The 7,560-nt window shown below is 38.5% G+C and overlaps 1 non-coding gene across 1 annotated transcript; it reads right to left on the bottom strand.

Moving 5' to 3' along the window:
* Positions 1-7,305: 7,305 nt before the first annotated feature.
* On the bottom strand, positions 7,306-7,440 carry LOC111826348. Its single transcript, XR_002829692.1, has one exon. It is a non-coding gene; the product is annotated as a small nucleolar RNA SNORA42/SNORA80 family (small nucleolar RNA).
* Between the last annotated feature and the right edge of the window lie 120 nt (positions 7,441-7,560).

Genomic DNA, 7,560 nt, shown 5'->3' with positions numbered 1-7,560 from the left:
CCCTGACCAGGGTCGGGGAGAAGCCTACAACCGAAGTACATGCCCTTGACCAGAATCTAACTTGGGACCCTTCAGTCCACAGGCCGATACTCTATCCACTGAGCCAAACAGGCTAGGGCAATAAAAAATGTAGTTTTAAAAAATTTGGTAGTTTCAGGCTTTTAAGTTTGGGGTGATGTATTCTGTAGTAATAGATAAATGAGAAATTTGTATTCTGATATTAGATCTTCGGTATACAATAGATGTGTGAAATTCAAACATGGTTATTGACATATAGATATTCATTTTTCTTTATTAAAATCCTACAGAAAATAATGCCATAATTAGAAAATTTTAATGTAAAGAGAAAGTATAATAAAATAATTTTGTGACCTGCATCTCCTTAACTTGTTCTATAGTCAAAATATATAAAAAGTGCCCTGGCCAGATGGTTCAATTGACTGGAGCATTGTCCTGTACACCAAAAGGTTTCAGGTTCGATTCCCAGTCAGGGTGCATACTAGAGGCAGCCGGTTGATATTTCTCTCTCACCTCGATGTTTCCCTCTCTCTCCCTTCCTCTCTCTGTAAAATCAATAAAAACAAATACTCAGGTGAAGATTTTATATATGAATGTACAAACTATTTATTAGATTTCAGTTAGGTGATGTTTGCACTGTGATAGAAACAACACTGCATTTTCCCTAAGAGAATTTTGTTTTTAAAGAAGCATTAAATTGCTTTGTATGTTTAAAGTGCTTTTTAACCATAGTTTACATACTTTTTTATCATTCTGGGAATGTGGGGATGTTGCAATACCTGATTTATGAGCTGGGAAACTAGATTAGATGTTGAAATACTTAAGTCAAAATAAATGATGTGCCGGATTATTATCTAAATTTCAAGTTTGTGACACTTTAAAAAAAAATCTTTCAGTTTTTTTTACATTTCTTGAGTAAATAACCAAGAGAGTGCCTACCCTGCTGCTCTCGAAGTGGAATGACTCAGGTCCTTTATATTCTCTGCGAGTCTGCCCACGAAGTAAACCACAATGGAAATGCTCTGGGGGAATGGGATTCGATTCGTCTTGGCTTCTTCTCTGCTACCACCCACCGGACATCTGAGAGGTTCTGGCCCAACCTTATCGGAGAAATGGGACACTTGAGAAGTTGAAGAGGCAGGGAAATAAGCACATGACCTGGCCCCAGGCCAGAATTTGTAAGCTACATTTCCAGATGAGTCAGGCCTGGCTTGGGAAAACAGGACTGCCCGCAGGAAAATGCACTGGGAAAAAGCCAAAGGGAACGAAACTGTGGATCAAATCCAAGACTAAATTCACGGGACTGAGTCCAATGGTCAGTGCCCATCTTACTTAACCTATTGACAGCATTTGCACCGCGGATCCCTCCTTCCTCCTTGAGGCGTTTGCTTTACTTGGCCTCTAGGACAATACACCCTCTTGTGTTCTTCCTCCCTCACTGGTCACTGCTTGTGCTGGCTCAGGATAAAGTTCTGGTATCTATCTGCCTTTTCCTCAACTTCTCAATATCCAAGTGTCTTAGGGCTCAGGTCTTGGTCCTGTGTCTTCTCTCTCACTTACTCCCTGTCGTCTCATCCAGTCATGCTGTTTTAAGTACTTTCTGATAGGCCAGCAATTCCCAAGTATATCCCCAATCTCCAGTATAGACCTCTCCCTGGAACTTCAGATGTCCACAGCTGCCTCCTGCTTAAAACCTGCCCTAAAATATCGAGCAGGCATCTCCACTGGATGTGTCCCAACTGAGAGCACTTGGTCTTCCCACCAAACTGAACTTCCCATGTCAGTGAACGCCAACTACTGTACATCCTTCTGGTTGCTCGGGCCAAAACCTCAGAGTCATCCTGGGGCGATCTGTTTACTTCAGACATCACACTCACTTCCTGAGCAAATCTTGTTGCCTCTCTGCTCACAGTAGATCCAGAATCTGACCACTTCTCACTACTTTCAAACCAGCATCATCGCTCCCCTGGGTTATTGCAATGACTTCCTACTCGGTCTCCTGCTCCACCCTTGCCCCATCCAGTCTATTCCCAGCACAGCCTCCAGACAAAATGGTTCACCTGGAAGAAAAGGCAAATCAGTTCTCTTTTCACATCCCTGGAATAATTCCCCATTTCATTCAACATTGCATTGGCATTCTCAGCCTTATGTGTCATGAGCCATCCATCAGCTTTGACTCTCTCTCCTACCCCTCTCCTTCTAGATCATTCTACTCCAGCCACGCAGCCTGCCTTGCTATTCCTGCATCTTTCCAGGCATTCCCTTGCCTCATTTCTTTGCACTTGCTGTTTCCTCTCTTTGAAAACCTCTTCCTCTAGATCAGTGGCTCTCAACCTTCCTAATGCCACGACCCTTTAATACAGTTCCTCATGTTGTGGTGACCCCCAACCATAAAATTATTTTCGTTCCTACTTCATAACTGTAATTTTGCTACTGTTATGAATCATAATGTAAATATCTGATATGCAGGATTGTATTTTCATTGTTACAAATTGAACATAATTAAAGCATAGTGATTAATCACAAAAACAATATGTAATTATATATGTGTTTTCCGATGGTCTTAGGCGACCCCTGTGAAAGGGTCATTCGACCCCCAAAGGGGTCTTGACCCACAGGTTGAGAACCACAGCCCTAGATACTCCCATAAATTGTTCTCTTACCTCTTTTAAGTCCTTTCTCAAATACCCCTTTCTCAGTGTGGCTTTCCCCGATGGTCCTGTTCATAATTGCAAACCCCATCGCAGCCTGATACTCTCTATTCTCTTTCAAGTTTTATTTTTCTCCACAGCATTCACCATCTTCTAGTATTCTGTGTAATTTACTTATTGCTTAACTCTCTGTCTCCCTCTGTGAGACAATAAGACTTACAAGGGTGGACATTTCATTTTTATTTCTTTTTCACTGATGTATACCCACCACCTAGAACAGTCTGATGTAGTACAGGTGCTCAATAAGTATTTGTTAAATGAATGTCGATTCCATGTTACAGAAAGTTCTCCATCTCACTCTCCTCCTCAATAACTAAATTGATCTATTTATTGCTTAAGAAAATATATGAGAACAAAATGTTCAAACTGAGAAAAATAAAATAAAATAAAAAGGTTCTGCCCTCAAACAAATTGGTTTTACTAGCTGATTAAATGCCAAGTTATTTCTGGAAATTCGGTGAGCTGAGCTGAAAATTGGTTTAAAAAATTTAAAATAGCCCAGCTGGTGTTGCTCAGTGTTAAGCATTGACCTGTGAAACAGGAGGCCACGGCTTGAATCCCTGTCAGGGCACATGTCTAGGTTGCAGACTTGATCCCCAGTGTGGGACATGCAGGAGGCAGCGGATCAATGATTCACTCTCATCATTGGTGTTTTTATCTCTTTCTCCCTCTCCCTTCCTCTCTGAAATCAATAAAAAATATACTTAAAAAATAAAATAAAATCTATAACTGAAATTAAAACACAAACCCTATTATCTTTATCAGTCTCTTTTTTTGTACTAATTTTTCTTTTTTTATTAAAAATTTTTTGGTGATATTGGTCAACATGAGCATATAGGTTTCAGGTGTGGGTTTCTATGTTATAAGATCTGTATATTGCACCATGCTCACCACTCAAAGTCAAATCTTCTCCTATCACCATATATTAGGACACCCCTCCTTCCCCCACCCCCTTCCCCCTGGCAACCACCACCCTGCTGTTTTAATCAGTCTTCATAATACTTTACATACATAAAAGCCTTTTTATTTAACAGTCCCAGCCTCTCCTCACTGAATAGCTTATTCGTGGCCTTACACTTTCTGTCTCCAGAGAGTTTTCTGAAAATAAGGACACAGAAATCCAAGAGAGCTTGACATTAACTTAGACTTTCTCTGAGTAAAACCTAATCTGGGCTTTTTATCAACTGTTAGCATCTTAATGGAAAGAGGTTTTGATATCAAGGCGTAAAGTGATGATGCAGTTAGAAGGCACTACATTTTAGCTCTTCATCTGGCTTTACTGAACAAGCACTTGGTTGCCTGAGGTGACTGGGTCTGAAGCCTTCATTTGTCAACTTTGGAGCTCAAATGTCTCTTTCAGGCACCCCTGGGCACAGAATCCAATTCTCAGCCCTGGCGTCCAAATCAGTAAACACAACACTCCAGCAGGGAGCCCTTTGTGGGGCACGTGAAGTCCTAGGGGGTGGAAGGAGGGCAGGTCTGGGTTTTTCTCAAGGAATATATCCACCTTTAGTGTCTAGACCTGTGTGTGTCTTGGAAAGAAGGTATCGGGGGGGGGGGGGGTGATGCACATTTACAGTGGCCTTTTTATTTCCTGTTCCATGATTTTGGTAGAAGTCTCCAATTGTCTAGAAAATAATAATTTAAAAAAAATGTATAACATCTGAACATTTGAATGTTTAGAAGACTTTTTTAAAGAATTTAAAATTGCAGTTTATATTCAATATTATTTCGTGTGAGTTTTAGGTATACAGCATAATGATAGACAATCATATACTTTACAAAGTGTTCCCCCCAATATTTCCAGTAACCACCTGGCACGATACATAGTTATTACATTATTGACTATATTCCCTATGCTGTACTCTACATCCCCATGACTTTTTGATTGCCCAAAGAGAAAGCATCTCTTTTCAAATCAAATCACTTGCCTCAATAAAAATACAGGTGATTGTTAACAAAACAAGTAAGCATTGCTCTCTGCTCTCTGCTCCATTCACTATACTCAGATCCATTCACTATATCAGTTCCTTCATCTCCCAGAGGCATCTCTGGAGCCTCTGCTCTCCAGACCTATATGCCATCTGTGGCGTGACCCAGCTGATCCCAAATTCTCCCAACAAAAGCAGTGCTCTGTTTGTGGACCTTCTATTCTTTACTATCAAAAATGACCTATTTTGCATTTCATCCCATTGGCCTTCTAATTTTTCTTTCCAATGGTTAATACTTGTTTGGGGCTTAATGCATGACATCTCCCCAGTAAACTTCAACTTGAACGGGGATCTTCTGGAGATACCACTGCACTTAACCTAAAGAAAAGTCCCTAGTGCAAAGAGAGTTCTGATTGTATTGAAAAGGATTTGGGAGTCGAGAATGAATGTCTTACAGAAAACAAACATTAGGTTTTTGGGGGAAAGACTCCAGCTGGAGACCCAGCTGTATTATTCATTAACTCTATGGCCTTCAGCAAGTCACTTAAATTGTTCAAGCATCTGTTGCTACGCGCTCATCCTATTTGATGTGCTGGAAATAAAACTAACAGAATAATATGTTCAAATAATGCTCTAGAGTTCTCTGCAAACCCACCACCATATTATTGCCTATGTGGATGGACTTAGGGGACAAAGCCCTTTTGGTGACCTTTAGATCACACTGTATGCTGCCTACGCCGCCGACATTTAGAGCTGTTCCTATGCACACATGGATCAAAAAATAGATTTTGAATAACAAGTGATTGCCACAATCACAGAAGAACTATTATTAAAAACATCACTTTGATTAAAAATGTCAGTTTTGAGGAGCTTTTAATATCTTCCGCTAGTGCTAAACTGACATCAGTGACATTTCAATATTGGTTTCTAAAAGTTGGTTTTCGTTTATATCTTTATTTAACTGAGCTTTGCACACTGTCAATTTGCAGAAGACAATGGCTTTCAGTCATCATTTAGTTCACAAAGAAATTTGCTTGACAATTAACACATCAACCTCTACAGACTCTGAACAGCTGTAAATATTTTCCCAATAGTTGAATACTCTGATGTTTTATCACCATATCCTACTTTATGAGATTTTTTAAACTCATAAATTAAAACATGCATTTCTTTTTACTATTTCCAAATCAGTTTACACTTCAAAATTAGGCCTTCTGTGATAAAATTGGTGTTTTGATGTCCAACTCAGAAAATTAGAGGATTCTCTATGAAACCAAGAATAAATAGCATCCACTCACTCAGCCAAAATCTATAGAGCATCTTTTCTTTACAATATTCTTTGCTTGAGATTGGACACACATCAGTGAATAAGATAGACAATCAGTTTCTATACTCCCAGAGCTTACGTTCTTCATTATCCAAAATAGAATCCTAGATGAATGTGTAACCAAATGAACTCTCTGAACTCTTAGATGAGCATGTATGTCTGCATGTATGTAATATATGCATGTACATATATGTATGCGTACACATATATGTATATACACATATATCATACTTTTTGAAGCCAAGATAAAGTGTATTTTAAGATAAAGTGGAAAAGGAGAAATGGGAGGTCAGTTCTTCCCATGCTGAAAATATTGCCTTAGGGATTTTCAGGACCATCAAAATTAGTGAGTCATAACATTTTCTCCCCTCAATACTCCATTCCCCCATAATCTCTCAAACCTTAAAGCTGATACTCTCCCAGCATGATAACCACTCAGTTTTATGGGAAGGTCTGCTAGATGAAACACACTTCTGTTAAGAGACCACATCAGTTCCAGGCTCTTTGCTGAGCATGCAATTTCCATTTAAGTTTTTAAGTTTATGTCCACCTCACCTTCCTGCGTTCTATCTATAATTATTTCCATATCAATGTATTCTAATAAATAAACGTGAATTTATGTTCTTATCTCCAATTCTAACCTAGAAGCACAGGGTTTATGCTAACCTTCCCCTTTTGTGTATTTTTAATTTATTTCTGTGACAATGGTAGCATTTATTTACTTATTTGACTAAACTGTAAGGTTAAAGAAAAAGAGAACTGGATATAAACAATAATAGAAATAGATATTAATAATAACAACATAATAATAATATAATGTAAATATACTTTGTTTCTCACAGAAATATGTGTTCACAACGTGAAATTCTATTTACATATACAGAGACTGAATGAATCATAAAAAATTGTAGGTAATGGAAATAAATAAAGAGGCAATTTGATACTTTTAAAAACAAACAAATGGCAGCAGCCTGACATGGGCACTGTTCAATTTTACCAAATTTCTCTTTGTGTAATTTTCAACCTGATTATAATAATCTCCAAACAATAGGCCTTTGAGGAATGTTTTTAGGAACAGAATTATTTTGACTGTGGCACACATTTTATCATGACACTGTGTCATGTATAATAATTAATCCATATGGTCACTTAGGCCAGAAATAGGGACTTAATGTTGACAATGTTGGATTTGTTCATTTCTATAGTTACTAATGTCTGTATATTTAATCAGAGTACTTTATCTATGATAAATAAAAACTAAAAATGATCATAATTTTATGAAATCATTATGATCCTGAGGACTCATCATTTTTTTTCACACTGTACAACCCCCTTCAGTCTCACAGCCCACAGGGAAGGGGGCTGGGTAATAGTTTGAGACTACAATTTACTCTGGCATGGGTACACTGTGAGAGGCCCACAGGGAATGACCCACCATAATCCATCATCACACTATGAGGGCTCATCTTCTGAGCTGGGCTTCAGAATTCCTTAGTTGTGTGATTTAGGGCAAGTTGATGAACTGACAGTCTTCACCTACAAAATGGATGTAAAGAGTGTTAAAAGCTGTACA

This window comes from Myotis lucifugus, unplaced genomic scaffold (genome assembly GCF_000147115.1).
Source record: "Myotis lucifugus unplaced genomic scaffold, Myoluc2.0 scaffold_70, whole genome shotgun sequence".
In the NCBI taxonomy this organism is placed as follows: Eukaryota; Metazoa; Chordata; class Mammalia; order Chiroptera; family Vespertilionidae; genus Myotis; species Myotis lucifugus.
Note: the sequence above shows the minus strand (reverse complement) of the source record. Positions and strands in the feature narration are given on the sequence as shown.